The following is a 16328-nucleotide window of genomic DNA, read 5'->3' on the forward strand; positions in this document are numbered from 1 at the left end:
CTCTAATACTATAAAAGGTGTACTTAACTTTACAACAAATGTTGACAGTCTTCAATCTGAGCCCTATAAATTTTAGCACGCAGGGGCACCAATTGGTTAAGCAATCACAATGTAATGTCTATTTATAGAAGCATTACCCATGCATTTGTGACAGAACGCCCAAAAGAAATCAATTTTCCCATCTAATTACGCATGATATGAGGCTGTAACTAAAGCATAAGTTATGTTTCCTCGCCGGGACCATCCTAGCAAAGCGAAACAGTTAATGTACCACTCCAAACACTACGCTGAATCTTTCATACCTCATAACACGCACATCAAAGGATTGAAACCAGCTGCCATCACACATCGCTACAGAAACTAACATCAGCAAACTTTAACACCTCATTCACGATAACGTGCAGGCAACCATCCCTGATTATTATTCCACTGCTTTTGTTCTTCTCGCAGTCTGTTTATTAATTAGCTAGTTTTTTTATATGTTGATTGTATTTTGCACTTTTATTCTATTTACTGTACTTTATACTTTTACTATGTACTTTGTTAGATACCGAACTTTGTACCTTTGTTTGACTGTGTTATTTATTCGTTCTCCTTTAACGACCAATAACTAGAGCTATTACCCGTGTGTGTTGTTCATGTAACGTGCAAATATATATGCATCAGTTATGTGCATTTTATGTATCTATTCTACTGCATTAATTTTTATGATGTATTATTTTTGAAATAAATTTTGTAACAACTGGCACTGTTAATTATAGCTTTCTTGGAATCATAGTCGCGCTACTATAACTTTATTCGTACAACCCCCCCCCCCCCCGTATGTAATACCCTCAACCACAGTGCCTCTAGGGGTAGCTTGAATAAATAAGTAAGCGCGCTGTCGCCAACGTTCGGTAGTATCATTTTCGGCGAATGCCCGAGACTCTGTAGAGGTAAACTTAGGTATAACGCCACAAATGCTGCTTGTAAAAGCAAAAACACAACTTTTTTACTTGTTTCTACCTTTTTTGAAGAGGGAGTTGTGCCAAATAACTGTGAAGCCAAGCTCAATTTTATAGGGGGGAAGTAACTTTGGCGCCAAGTTTCAAGCACTTCTCTCGATCGTTTTGGCATGCAATTTGGACCACATATCCCCACTAAATAACATTTTTGGGAATAGAAGTTGAGAACAAACATTTGTGTTTAACCTGAATGCATACGATCCCTCCTCACGTATATACAGGCTGAGGATAAAAGGAATATTCCGCCGATCGAAGCCCTTTGGAACCGCTATAATAATAGGATGGTGGGCATCATTTAAACTTGTCCGGCAACGTGAGCGCACAGCAATGCTGCCTTTTCCAGTCCGCTAACGCGGACTCTGGAGCGAAAAGCCTCCAGTTATTTTCCCTTATCGTCCACCTTCTTCTTTCTTATTCCCTTTTGTTAAAGTGTCCATACCATTTCATTATATTCGAAAAATTCAACTTGCGCTTTTCTTATTTGCTCCCGCTACATTTTACGTACAGCGCTCATACCTGGACTTGACTCGGAAGGCCATGCCAACAAAATGCCTTCTCTCTACAATGTCCTGAATTCGCCCCAAATCAAATTTACAAAAAAGCTAGCCCAGGTTGTCATTCGTGAATCACCACCGAACCATCGCCATGTTTTATCATCCACTACGTTACTTCGCACAGAGCGCCCCACTGCTGCCGTCCGGGCATAAATTTTTGTCCCTGAATATTAGGACAATACTAGTTATATTTGTCTGCACTCTCAAACTGTTTCTCCCGTTTTTCGTTGATTTCGGTCTGTTACATTTACCCTGCATTTTTAAATAGTCGTTCAAAATCTTTTTTGATTAGCCTAATTATTATAATCAACAATGTTGGGTACATATTTTGGGATATCCTTAATCATTCATATTTATTCGGCTTGAAGCCCGCTATACGTTATGGTGATTACGGGCTTTCCCTGGCATTTCTGTATTATTTCATTTTACTTCTGAGGGTACAAAATGCCATTGACTTTTTTCATGCCGGCACTTTACCCACAATACTTGAGCCCGTCCTTTCATTTATATTGACCTGCGGGTCTTTCTTATGTGAAATAAACAATAAATAGACCGGTGTTCATTGCGATGCACGACGTACGATAGGCTTTCACCATTACGGATGCACTTTCAAATGTCCCGCATCGTTTGTTGCCCCTGCGGCGCCTTTTCATAGCCGAGCTGCGCGCGACCTCTTGTGTCTCACCGCGGAAGACTCCCCGCCGTTTTATGGTCCTCACGCGCGCATCCAGCGGGTGGGCAGTTCGGTCGCCGACCGACAGAGGTCGTTGGCTACGTCTGGCTCGCGCCGCCGATGACGACAAATTGCGGCAGGTTGCGATATATCGGCGAATGGTAGAGCGAAAAGAAAAGTGGACGACACGTACGGCTTTCGCTGTTAGCCGCTGGTTAAGGATGGTGAGTAGGCACCGTCGTTCCTCGTTGGGATTAAGGAAACACATGTCGGCGTGCCATCACCGCCGCTAGTTCATTGCCCTTGACGGACGTGTGGTGTCGACAGTTCATGGACGGGAGCATTGCTCTTCAATAAGATTACAATCCTTTCGTTTCCCCTTTTATTTCTGAATATGACAGTATTTACTTGATTTACAGGCCCCTGTGAAACTCGTTTACCAAAATTGGGCGAGTTCATTTAGCTTCGTCTTAGTAAAGAGTGCTACACAGACACGTACAAGACTTAAGAAAGTGGCGGGAGAGGCGCTTAACTAGCGGCTGAGAAGTTCATTGAAGTGAACAAAATATTAGAAATGCAAACATATGACGTGAACCCTGTGAAGGCGATACAACAAGCATGAAACCATTTCTGGGTGCATACGCGTACAACCCAGACGTCATGATTGGGCGCGCGAAGTTCAGGCCTGATCCCTCGAAGCCGTTGTCCAGAAAATTCAATTCAATGCATGACAATTGCACCGAAGGATGACTGATGCACAAATATATTTAGTTATTCATTTATGTAGAAAGAATCGGCGATTTCCCTCATGAGTTCATTACTATGACGGCTACTATCTTTCACAGTCATAGTTTAACTCATATTGGAACTAGTCGAGGCTCACTATAATAAAAACGAGCAGGATTTGTGTATCAGTTATCCTACGGTGTCACTATCATGCAATGAACTGAATTTTCTGGAAAATGCTTTGTAGGATCAGGATTTGCGCGCCCAAACGTTGACGTCGGGGTTGCATGCGCATGTGCCCGTATAGGCTATCACCCATGTTATATCTTGTTCAGCGAGTTCACGTGACATGCTTCTGCTCATAAATTTGTTACATTTCGATGATCCTCTAAGTTGAGAGTTCACCGCCTGCCCCGTCACTTCCTTAGCTCTTGTCTATGCCCGCGTAGCATTGTTTACGCCCAGATGAAGCGTGAAATCAAAAGTCGTCTCCTTAACTTCACGTTGGTGCCATTAGAAAATTTTCCGTTTCGCTTATCCTCTGACATGGCAGCAGTGTTTGAGATTTCTCTAAGCAGGGTTCCTCATTCCACACCACCTGTCCGATCCAGTGCCCTCGACCATCTATGACTACATAAAAAAGAGCATAATTGGTATAACAGAAATACCTATCTGTGAAAATATTTCAGTGGAAACATTTTCGTATACTTGAGGGCCATATCAATTTTCTCAAACGGTACAAGCCAGGTGGGAGACAGAAATTTTCCAAAATACTGTGCTTTTGTTTTCCAAGGTAGCATGAGCTGCATTATTATAGTTTGTGGTCATGGTTTATTAGTAAAACCCAGTTTAGGCACCATTTGTCAATTTTTCATTCTGTATTTGCTCATAAAGATGTCAAAAATACATAGCTTTATTGGAAGGTATTTGCGAAAAGTGGTCAGACAAGAACGGCAAAGAGTAGCTTCAAACAAATGCAGCATAAACATAATATTTGGGCAAATTTTCTGCGTGCTTCAATATTGCGCCAACAGCCCCGCGAAACTGCGCGAAACATGAACAATTTATCAATATTGCATATTTTCACGTGTCAGCAGAGCACTGCAGCCCTCGCACTCTATATAAAGATCCGACAAATAGCTTCCATAATACGGGGGGACATTGTTTGTATAGAAAGTTTTAAAACAGTGATTTTTGTTTTAACGAAGACGAAAGCTTCTGAAGATCCAACGTGCAAAATTTGGTTGAAATTTGGACTTCACTGCACAACTTGCTGGTCGTCATTAGAAACCGCATTGACACACATGGTACAAAATAGTCGGAGCTAGATGCGATATTTACCAAGTAAGAGCTAAAAGATGTAGTTGTGCAGCGCATAATTGTTCCTTTGCTTAGAATTCCCGTTTCAGGGACAATTTTTTATTTACGAGGTGTTTAAGAAAATGCGTTAGCATGTCTCCAAACATTCGGAAGATGCGATAAGTAAGCCATTTCCGCGGGACTGTTTGCAGCAAAAAGGCAGACACTCTGAGATTACTCGATGTAATAAATATATAAGTAAAAATATAAATTACAATAACATTATCTTTGAGGAACATCACAGCTTGATGAGGGCGCTCGATTCATGCTCGCCGGACGTTGAGGAGGCATAGCCACGTCGTCTGTGGCCGTCGGCTAAGAGGTTGACAGTTGTGTTCTTAGCAAACTTAGTTGCTGTTTTCTGCGTACTATTGGCCGAAATCTATTAAGTTGCAGAAATTAAAACCGTAGGGTTTTCAATGCCTGAAAGCGGTTATGGACTGCCAGAATGACGGGATCCGTCATCTGGCTGTGTTGCTTATAAATTTAGCGTAGTTCTCATGTTTAGTCGTCTAATTACTAGCTCAAGTCATTTTATAATGCAAATTTGCGTGATTAAAACAATGCCGAGGAAATCGCTTATTTATTGCTTGATCCCTATATTGAAGGAATTTCGAACAAATTTTGCCAAACTCCCAGGATATAAAACGTATTGGTGGAAAAAGCAACTCTAAGCCAAGCCGCATAATGTACTACCGAACCGCATATTTCTGTCGTACTTTGGACACAGTGAATACAGCCCCGGCATTTCCGTACCATGAGCGTCCATCCCATTTCGAAATCGGTCCACAAAGTTGTGCAGTGAAACTAAAATTAGGAACTGAACTTGGTGATAACGGGCACCGATTTCACAAAAATATTTATTTTTTAAAGCAAAAATAACTTTTTAAAACCTTTTTTTTTTGTAAATATAGTTGATGTTCTTCTTCAGGATGGCCACTACCTGCCCGATTTTTACAACTACCGCAACCGCACTCCATTGACGGGTGAAAATATACAAAATTGCCGTATTTTTCATGCTTAGCCTGTTTTCGCAGCTAACAAGTGCATTATAATTCGCTGATGGTGTATGTTCCCGGCAGCAACGTAATCGTGTTTACAATTACGTGTATGACTGTAACACGTAAAAAAGAGCCCTTAAATTTCACATATAAATAATTAATACTTCGTTGGAACGAGTAGACTCAGTCAAATGTCTAGGTATCACAACAACAAGATCGTTCAAATTGGACGTACCTATATATATATTACGTTTTCGCACACGCTTTCAAACAACTCTGATTTTTACGAAGAAAGCTAATGACAGCCCCCACCTCGGTGAAATTAGCAGCTTATAAAACCCTGGTTAGGCCGATATTAGAATACGGCAGCATAGTATGAAACCTGCATCAAAAATACTTAAACTTGACATTAGAAAAGATCAAAAGCAGGGCGCTCCGATTCGTATACACAAAGTATTCCAGGTACGACAGCGTAACTGCGCTTCGCACACAAGCAGGCATACCAACACTTGCTGATCCGAGGAGCTTGGCCTCTGTTTGAAGTTCCTTTATCTTCTTTACCATGACCTGATAAACGTAACAAATTCCGACTACTTGGTGCCCCCCGGACGTCACTCAAGTCGAACTAACCATGATAAATGTATTAGACCATTCTTTTTGCGTTGTAGTGCACTAAAATACTCTTCTTTTCCTTTGACAATAAATGTGTGGAATTCCCTCCCAAGTGACATTATTTGCTCACAATCTGTGCACTCATGCGTGTCGGCACTCGAATTGCACCTCGAGTCATTATCGGAATTATGAGCGCATTGTGGTCGTCTTGGCTGAGCGTTCCTCAAAATATTTATCAATGACGTAATGCGCTGCCCCAACTTCTTCCACACGCGCCGGTCTCCATGCGTTCTTTCGTACTTTTCTGCGCTCGGTTCTTGCGCACGTTTGTCCATTGGATGGTATGTTAATATTTATTACACTTGGTACTGTTTCTAAATTGCACGGCACACCCAATGTGCATATTTTTCTGTAATGACTGCTTCTTACACTTTACATTGCGTACGCACTGTATAGTTTGTTTTTGTTTCCTTGTATTTACTCCTTGCTTACATGGCGCATCGATTGTAACCATTGCCGTTTGGTTTTGAGCTTGCTTCAAACCCCTGTATGATGAAGCGCTACGCCTGTACTGTTTGTATGCCCACTCCTCTATGAGCCTTTCAAGGCTGACAGTATTGATAAATAAAAAAATGAAAAATAAAATAAATTATGCCGCTGCCGAAAATTTGCGTCATCAGCGAAGTAGAGCATATGCTTTCTAACTGCAATAATAGCTCTGTATTTCTGTAGTGGAGTTCTCCGCCACCAGGTGGCTGCAACGTGCAGGCCACTCAGATTTGCGCGTCCGCGCACCCGCTATTTCATCCGATCTTCCTGCATTTAGCGGAATACTCGCCACCTAAATCTCTATATTATTGCCTGGATTGAGCGCTCACATTCGATTATGAATATTTGAAATGAAGTGCGATTCTCAAGATATAGATTTGGAGGGTGGATTAAAAGGCCAGTGTCTCTAATTTGTCCGTATAAACAAGGGTCCTTAACGTTCTAATATAAATCTTAACAAATAATGTTTGTTAATTAGTCTTTTGAAACGTGCTTTAATCGCGGAAAAGTTGAGCTTTGGAAACCAGTTACTTGTGCAAAATTATTTTCCGAATGAAATAAAAATTGCAACTGCAGGGTTGCCGCGTCTGTCCTTTGCATTATGCACTTGTGATCATACTCTTGTCGCCGCCTTCGCGTCATTGTCTTCGAGGCCCTCTCCCCATCATTGGTGTCCTTTCGCCACATGCCGAAGAAGGACTACATTTTGCGCAACCTGGCATCTAGAGATCGAACTCCAGTCGAGGCATGGGAATCAAATTTTGGTAGGCTTTCGTCGACCTTCTCAGAATGTTAAAGCACTTAAATGCCGCAATATTAAATAGATTTTTTCCCCTTTACATCTACCCCTCCAAGCACAGCCACTCAATGAATTTTTGTCCTCCTCTGCCCACCGCACGCGACACAGCTTTCTGATGACACATGCATTTGGCGTCTTCAATTGCTTCCCACGTGACATCGTCTGCAATTTTTTACCGTGATTATGCTCAAATGAGTCCCCAACATGTGTTGTCTCGCCTGTATATAAAGAAAGTCACAAAACTTAGTTTTGTAACAATGAAGGAAACACACTTTTTCAAACCAGCGACTGATTTCTTACTGAGAAAAAGAGCCAACATTTGCACTAAGTGTGTGCACTTAGATTGGTGCCCCCGTTTGACAGTGCGAATGAGATAAGTTGTCGGGAAGCACGGAGCTTGCCTAGCCGTCACGTACTCGATAGTAATTCGGAGAGTAGTTGTGGATATATAGAGTAGTGGAGAAGGCACTCAAGTGAGCTCGTAGATATTTACCGTTATCTCAGATGTTCATAATTATCGGACAGGCTCAGGAGCCAAAAGCATCTGCAACGCAGTTCAATCTGCAATGTGTTTGAAGGGTTGGTAGAAGAACTTGGATAACATTTTAGCGTCAGCAAAAACGAACAAAAGGCAGACATAGACATCAGGAAGGGATACGTGATGTCTACGTGATGGATAAGTGATACGTATCACGCAGGGATGCGTGATGTCTAGCCCTACTTTTTGTCCTTATCAAGTGACACTAAAGGTCATCGGTGTAGTCGTATTATATTTAGTCATGTATGTGTGTTTTTATGTACTGCGCGTGATAAATCTTTTCTCCGAAGGCATTGTTGAGTACACTTCCATCAGTATCTCTAATGAGTCTTTTTGTTCCATAGGCTAGGCATACTTTTTTCAGAGTACCGTCAGGTGTCTGGTGCTTGCATTCAGAGGATCTAGCAGGGACAAACATGGACGTTTGTGTCCGTTCATGGCGTATGTACAAACGGGCTGGTAGACTACCGTGTGGGGGTTGCATGGCAGCGTTGACTAAACATAGCATATTTTCACAACTGCGTTGGTTCTCCAAAAGAAAAGTAGAAATATACCTGTCAAGAAAGGGGTCAGGCAAGGATGCACAATTTCTCCAATGCTCTTCACTGCCTGCGTAGAAGAATTATTGAAGCTAATAGACTGGAAAGACTTAGGAGTGAGGATTAATGGAGAATATCTCAACAACCTTCGGTTTGCGGATGACATTTTCCTGTCCAGCAACACTGCGGATGACATGCAACAAATGATTGAGAACTTTAATCGAGAAACTGTAAGAGTAGGATTGAAGGTTAATATGCAGAAGGCAAAGATAATGTTCAATAGCCTGACAAAGGACCAAGAATTCATGATCGCTAGTCAGCCTCTAGAGCCTGTGCAGGAGTATATTTGTCTAGGGCTCTACCCACAGGGGACTCCGACCGTGACAATGAAATCGGCACAAGAATAAAAATAGGTTGGAGTACTTACGGCAGGTATTGCCAAATCATGACTGGAAGCTTACCATTGTAGTTGAAAAGAAATGTGTACGGCCATTGGATTCTATCAGTGCTAACATAAGGGAGGAAACTTTGAGCTGAACAAAGAAGCTCGAGATCAAGTTAAGGACCGCGAAAACAGCAGTGGAACGAAAAATGCTGGCCGTAACGTTAAGAGACAAGAAGAGAGCGCTGTGGCTCAGAGAGCAAACGGCGATAGCCGATATTCTAATTGACCCCATGAGAAAAAATTGAGCTGGGGTGGCCATGTAATGCGCAGCGTATATAACCGGTGGACGATTAGAGTTACAGAATTGTTGCCAAGGAAAGGGAAGCGCAGTCGAGGACCACATAAAATTAGATCGGGTGATGAAATTGGGAATTCGCATGCGAAGTTGGAATCAGCTAGCGCAAGAGAGGAGTAATATGACATCGCTGGGAGAAGCCTTCGTCCTGCAGTATACATAAAAATTGGCTGATGTTAATAATGCCACGTACATTTTCTGTTAAGCGCTATTACCATTCAGTAAATAAAGGAATTGGGCCAGTTGTATTTCATGCATCTGGTAAAGCGGCGAGTAAAACGAACTGCTGCAAAAATAAGCATCTGACAGGATGAAAATTCGCTTCCTTGCGTCTTGTCTTCCTGGATGGTGTGTGTTTCGCGGTAAATGCCCTACTCACTTTCTCTCAACGCATTACAAGACGAATGATGCCTATTGTTCTACTTTTGTCTCCATGTGCGATGCGCTCACGAAATCTGAGAATTCTTGCACATCGAGTGTTGTAACCACACATGAAAAACTGGCCCATCCCTTCCGAACGGGTACATGTGAACCGACTACTGTAGGACTTGCCCAGTTACCTGAAGATAAGTGATATTAAAAAATTCATCATCATCGTCATCATCAGCCTATATTTTTTTTATGTCCACTGCAGGACGAAGGCCTCTCCTTGCGATCTCCAATTACCCCTGTGTTGCGCTGGCGTATTCCAACTTGCGCCTGCGAATTTCCTAACTTCATCATCCCACCTGGTTTTCTGCCGTCCTCGACTGCGCTTCCCTTCTATTGGTATCCATTCTGTAACCCTAATGGTCCACCGGTTATCCATCCTACGCATTACATGGCCTGCCCAGCTCCATTTTTTCCGCTTAATGTCAACTAGAATATCGTCTATCCCCGTTTGTTCTCTGATCCATACCGCTCTCTTCCTGTCTCTTAACGTTACTCCTAAGATTTTTCGTTCCATCGCTCTTTGTGCGGTCCTTAACTTGTTCTCGAGCTTCTTTGTTAACCTCCAAGTTTCTGCCCCATATGTTGTTATTACCGGTAGAATGCAATGATTGAACACTTTTCTTTTTAACGACAGTCGTAAGCTCCCAGTCAGAATTTGGCAATGTCTGCCGTATGCACTCCAACCCAATTTTATTCTTCTGTAAATTTCTTTCTCATGAACAGCGTCCCCTGTGAGTAATTGACCTAGATAAACGTATTCTTTTACAGAGTCTAGAGGCTGACTGGTGATCCTGAATTCTTGTTTCCTTCCCAGGCTATTGAACATTATCTTTGTCTTCTGCATATTCATCTTCAACCCAATTCTTACAGTTTCTTGATTAAGGTCCTCAATCATTTGTTGTAATTCGTCCCCATTGTTGCTGAATAGGACACTGTCGTCTGCAAACCGAAGGTTGCTGAGATATTCGCCGTCGATCCTCACTCCTAAGCCTTCCCAGTCTAAGAGCTTGAATACTTCTTCTAAGCATGCAGTGAATAGCATTGGAGAGATTGTGTCTCCTTGCCTGACCCCTTTCGTGATAGGCGTAATTAAAAAATTACGTTCCTATAAATATGTGACAGCCGGATAACCACATCATTCACTTCAACGACCGCTTATGTACTTCTACGATGATGATGTATGGGGTTTTATGGCGCAATAGCGCGAGTGATGGGAGCGATGACCATAAATGTATTCAGTAGCAGTACCGCCTCACTGAGACTCTTGGACATAAGGGCGTGGAGACACATGCTCTACAAAACAGCGCGCTCGCAGGAAGACCCTCTAGACAGAGGGAGGGCTACGAACCTCTCGAGCTGATAATATGCAGCACATCATTAAAAAGTTAAGCACTGTCTTGGTTTCCAACAAAGGTTCTGGGCCAAGAAACAATGTCGAATGTAAGGGAATATGTCGTCTGGAAGCCAAAGGAAAGTACCTTCTCCACTCGGCTCCTGCTTCTTATAGATTTCTAGTGATTACCGTCCCTGAGTGGTGCCCTTCTTTATAGGGCACGGGTGCGGCCCTGTAAAGTGTTTTCTCTCAAGTCGTTTGTCTACCGGCTGGCCACCATAATTCGTCACCTAGGCGTGACAATATCTCGGGGAGCTTCAGGCGGCGATCATTTTTATACATATCTGAACGTGAAATATCCCGGTAATGTCAATGAAACCACGAAACTTATTGCACAGTCACTATGCCTTGAAAAGCTAGAGATATGCAAGAATGAAACAACCCGAAATAGTCATTTGTCGAGGTGCAGCATAAAATGAAGAACAGAAAAAAGTACGAACTCCAGTACTTCTGACAAAAATAATCTAGAAGTGGTGACCGTCTAGTAACATCGGCATTTAGGCTATATCAAAAGGTTTATTACAACCCATTTCTCCTCCAGTTAACAAAACCTATCTGTTTGAACTTGAGTCATGGTGCTTCCTTAGTAGAATGCGAAAACTTTTAGTGGTTGCGGATGCTGGCATCCAGCTGCGGTGCCTTGCGCATGTTCGTGAGTCTCATTGATTGTCATCCTTTTGATCCCTACGCTTAGACAAAGGTGAAAAATAATGCTTTGAAAAAAGGACAACTGGCTAGCAGGAGCTCGTCAGTTTTTTCCTGACTGAATCAGCGATGCTGTCACTATCTCTGAGCATGCTTGCAGGTTTCCTGTTTTACGAGGGCGAACGACACGGCGCTCTTCAGCAGCATCACAGGGAACCGATTGTGATTGAGAGGCGTGTTTTGTTCTTTCTGTTGTCGGGGGCTGTTCGCACGTGTCGCCTGGTCGGAATGCAGACGGCGGCGAGCGGAAGTGAGAAATCCGGCTAGCTCGCAGACGAAAGCGCGCAGAGACGTCGTCACATGCGTGAAGGCCTGCGTGAGCGGTTGTGACATCATCTAGTGACGTAGGAAGTGCGTCGTATGTACGATAAGACGCACCGAGGAAGACAAAATAACACGTGTGTGGTTTCATGCTTCATTTTGCCGAAAAGAAGTCAGCACAAAAGAGGAATGAGTGTACTAATGACGACTTCCCCCACAATATGCGTCGCCTGACGTTGCTGTCAATTGTATTAGTTTAGAGAGGTCAGAAGGTAGGCTAAAATTGGATTTAACTGAAGAATACTTTCCGTCGAATATATTTGCGCGTCGGTTGGAGGGAGTGGGTGGGGGAGGGAGGAGGGTGTAGTGTTCTCACAGGGGCGATTGCTGCAATTTTAATTTTGGCAACTTCATTTTGATGAATGAATTGTTGTGAAAATAAAATGTCACAGTTTCGCCCTAAGGGCGAAGCAATGAATGCGATAGCAACACAGCAATGTCATACGAAGTAAGGTGAGCAGCTTTGGTAGCAATATGAATTGTAGTAAACATGAGCTGATTAAGTAAGCAGGTGTGCTGCGGCGTAAGTAGACCGACATGAAGAAAGACTCGATGACCACGAGAAGGCGCGTTTGAAACGGTTGTGTTGATGAGAAGCGCTTCCCGTGGGCAGCGCGTGCGAAGGGACACACCTGTAGCGCTGCACTGCCGACCCGGGCAGCATTGCATGTGTAGCGTGCGTTGGAAAATGTGGCCCGACTATTACTAACTGATTAAACAAGCGTGGTGTGAGCGCGCACAAACAAACATGAATAGATCACACTGAATGACTGCAGACAACGACTGTCAAAACACTGGTAGCAAGCGCATACGCCGCAGCAACGGGCGAAGGTACGTGCGGTCTATCGCTTCAACAGAAACTGAGCGGCGAATGCACGGCGCATAAAGGTCAGAGCCGTGTGGAGATAAGCGACGGTGCGAGCGAGTGACGAGCGCGGTTGTTGGCAGAGTAGAAGTGCGCCCCCCCCCTCCCCCGCTCCTTCCGGCGCTGGCTTCCCGCTTCCTTGCTTGCGCGTGGGAGATTGAGTGCGTTCGCTTTCCGTGATAGCGCGCGTCCCCGCACGCTTCCGCTCGGGCATGCGGCGCGCGGCGAACATTTTATCTATAGGGAACCTCACGGTGACGGCGACGACGACGGCGACGCCGACGGCAGAAATCCGGTTGAAGTGTCCATATAATTGCTATCGCAATAAAATTATCACTAAATTCATAAAGATCCTCTATCAGTAAACCAACTCATTCAGAAAAGAATGCGCGAGCGCCAAGGTATTGGTGCTAACGGAGAAAACATTCACCGTGCAGAGATCACCGTCATGATTCTCCGATACATTGCTTTAACCATATTTACCTTGAACGTTCTGATTAGGCTGAAAGATGAACGCAGTAGTAAATAAAAGAGAACAAGTTAGACAGAATGAATACTACTGGGATGGTAAGACTGCTGAGACATTTTTATCTAAAATTCACCGCAATTTTATCTTCCCCTATGCTTCTGCAGTTAAAATCTAATTTTCTTAAGTAAATAGAAAAATACCAGAACCGTTTAACGTGCTGCTGTTGCTTGTTTAATTGTGATGTGCCAAGCAGGAGTAATGGGAGCTGTACCTTAAAACCATCAGTTTGTTTTATGGAAACATGAGATGCTCTCTTCTGCGAGCATCTTGAGAAACTTCTTCTGACACATTATTAATCGACAACCTTGGAATGGCTAATTAAGAAATATAAGCAATGGCAAAGGATCCTATTCCTAACCTTGTACAATGTTCCAAAAAAAGGTGGGATGCTAAATAATTGTAAGAACTGTTTCACTCGGCCAAGTAAACCTATGCGCCTACACTAGGACACTATTTTGAACTGGGAAAAAATGGTCTTGGCGTGGACGCATGAGTACAAAAAAAGTTGTCGTAGTTTCACCTGAAAGGGGAAGCATCAATTGCGATAGCAAACTTGTAGAGAGCTATACGGAGTAATGATATTAGCTTTATCAGCTGTATAAACTTGGACATGCAGCAGCATCGGCAACACGCAGAACTGTTGTCGACGCCATCGGCGTTTTGCCCGCGTTCGCTCAAAACGCGTGCGGCGTTGGTGACTGTTGCCGGAGCCTCTGATATAAATAGGCACTTGGTGCCGCAGCTAAACGTCGCCTCCCTTCCCTCCCCCTCCCCCACGGCCTCTCGCGCGTCGGAAGAAGGCGCGTTTGCTCTACATATATGGTGATTGTAAAGGAGAAAAGAGACGCCTACTTCTGCAGCCCTTAAGCGAGCACGGCGCAGAACGCACGTTTGTTCTCCGCCGTGCGTTCACTCCCCGTGAAAGACGCGCCCCTCGCGCCCTTTCACTCGCACATACAGCGTTCGGCGCGCGGCTACGATTTCATCTCCAAATGACGTCATACGGAACCTCACGGCGACGACGACGGCGACGCCGACGGCAGAAATCTGCTTTTGAGTGTCCATATAATTGCTATCGCAATAAAATTGAATATGGGGTTTTACGTGCCAAAACCACGATCTGATTATGAGGCATATAATGTGGACTCCGGAATAACTTGGACCACCTGCCGTTCTTTAACGTGCACCTAAATCTAAGTCCACGGGTGTTTTCGTATTTCGCCCACATCAAAATGCGGCCGCCGCGGCCGGGATTTGATCCCGCTACCTCGTGCTCAGCAGTCCAAGGACGCATGAGTAGACAACTACATATTAAAAATAATCCTCAGATGTTACACAAGACGCACGCATACTGCAGCAGGTCAAGTGCAGTGCTGCACACATATGGTGACAATTCTAAAGCACTCCACCTCCATGTTCTTTGTAAGCAAATCGTCGCTCTTGCTTTATTGTTCTAAAACATTGTCAGTTATTTCATGGATTGAACGCGACGAGAGAAATCTAAATTTGGAACATATGTTGTCTGAATAGTGGTGTTTGAACCGAAGTAGCATGGCATGCGTTCTGTGGGCGTTGCTTTTATCAAATTTTCGAGAGACGGGGACAATAGGAGGAATTACCATAATGTAAGCTTCAGCATGTTGCAATCATATTCCTATCTAATCAAGGTCAAGAGGCGCGTCGCAAACATCACAAAGCTTTACTTGGTATTAGACGACGTCGTTCTTACCCAAATGCTAGAAACGGGAGAATTTTTACCAGCTGCTGTAAGCACAATAATGACAGAGAACTTTATTCGTCAAAGTGGAGAGCTCGTTAATGGGCTCCTCAGGAATTCCAGATGGCCGCCAGGCGATGCGTGACGGCGATCTCTTCGGCTCACTCCACGGCTCGGAGTTACACGTCTGGGCTGAGGCTAAGCCGCAATATAATTAGCACGATAAGCTAAGCAGCTAATAATGTCGTGCTGCTTATAGCTAAACAGCACGATTACGAAACGTCTTCCACAAAGAAAGCCTTTTTTTACGTCTCAGTACGTTTGTTAACGCTTCAAATTTTAAAGAAGCATTATCTATGTTAAGACACCAAAACACTTTCGCAGCAACATTAATATCCTGGCTACGAAGATTTACAATACAAGTGCACCTAGTGATGCATTCTGTTTATACGACAAACTGCTCGTTGGCACATGATTACAATCGTTAAACAGGCGGCAAACTACACTGACGCCCTACCTACATTTTTCCACGCTCCTCAAACGGAAGGATTTTGCAAAAAATATATGCTCGAAGATCCAGTATCCTTAGTGGACAGAAATTTGACGATGGATGTCAGTAGGATGCAAGTACCCTTTGATCTGCTTGAGGCGAATGTCCGAAGCGCTCGGCGTGCTTTATCGCAATGTTGTGACACGTCGTATTAACACATTCTTGCAACCACCTCCATATTTTCATACTAAGATTCCTAATGCTGTTTTCGCATAACGATTCTTTGCATCGCCAATAGCGTATACGTTATAATGTAATTGATACTACTGGTTTTTTTATAAATAACTGTAAAAACGTTGTTGTTTAGGAGATCGATACAACTCTGCCTTGCAAGTGTTCCTCATATCAAAACCACACTGAAACATAATATCGTGGCTAAGCCTGATTGGGAACAACATTTTCTAGCGCGATAAGCTCACTTCTGCAGCTTGCTTAAATGATTCAATCGATATCGAGAAGTTGCATCCCACTAGGACTCAGATGTCCTCGAAAGTGTCGCTTCGGACTGGGGCTTTTGAATATAGCGCACGGCTATCCTTGTTCTGTAAACATTGCGAACCATTTATACTGGACAAGTTACGTGCTAAAGATATTTGAGAACAGAACTTCTCTGACTACTCGAAAGAAACTTCGCGAGCCCATGTAAAAACGGAACCAAATGATGTACCACCTTTGACTTTAGTGTTTGCTTTGTATGAATGTGCATGCGTTGTGTGAATAAA

Source organism: Dermacentor silvarum, chromosome 9 (genome assembly GCF_013339745.2).
Source record: "Dermacentor silvarum isolate Dsil-2018 chromosome 9, BIME_Dsil_1.4, whole genome shotgun sequence".
Taxonomy (NCBI): domain Eukaryota; kingdom Metazoa; phylum Arthropoda; class Arachnida; order Ixodida; family Ixodidae; genus Dermacentor; species Dermacentor silvarum.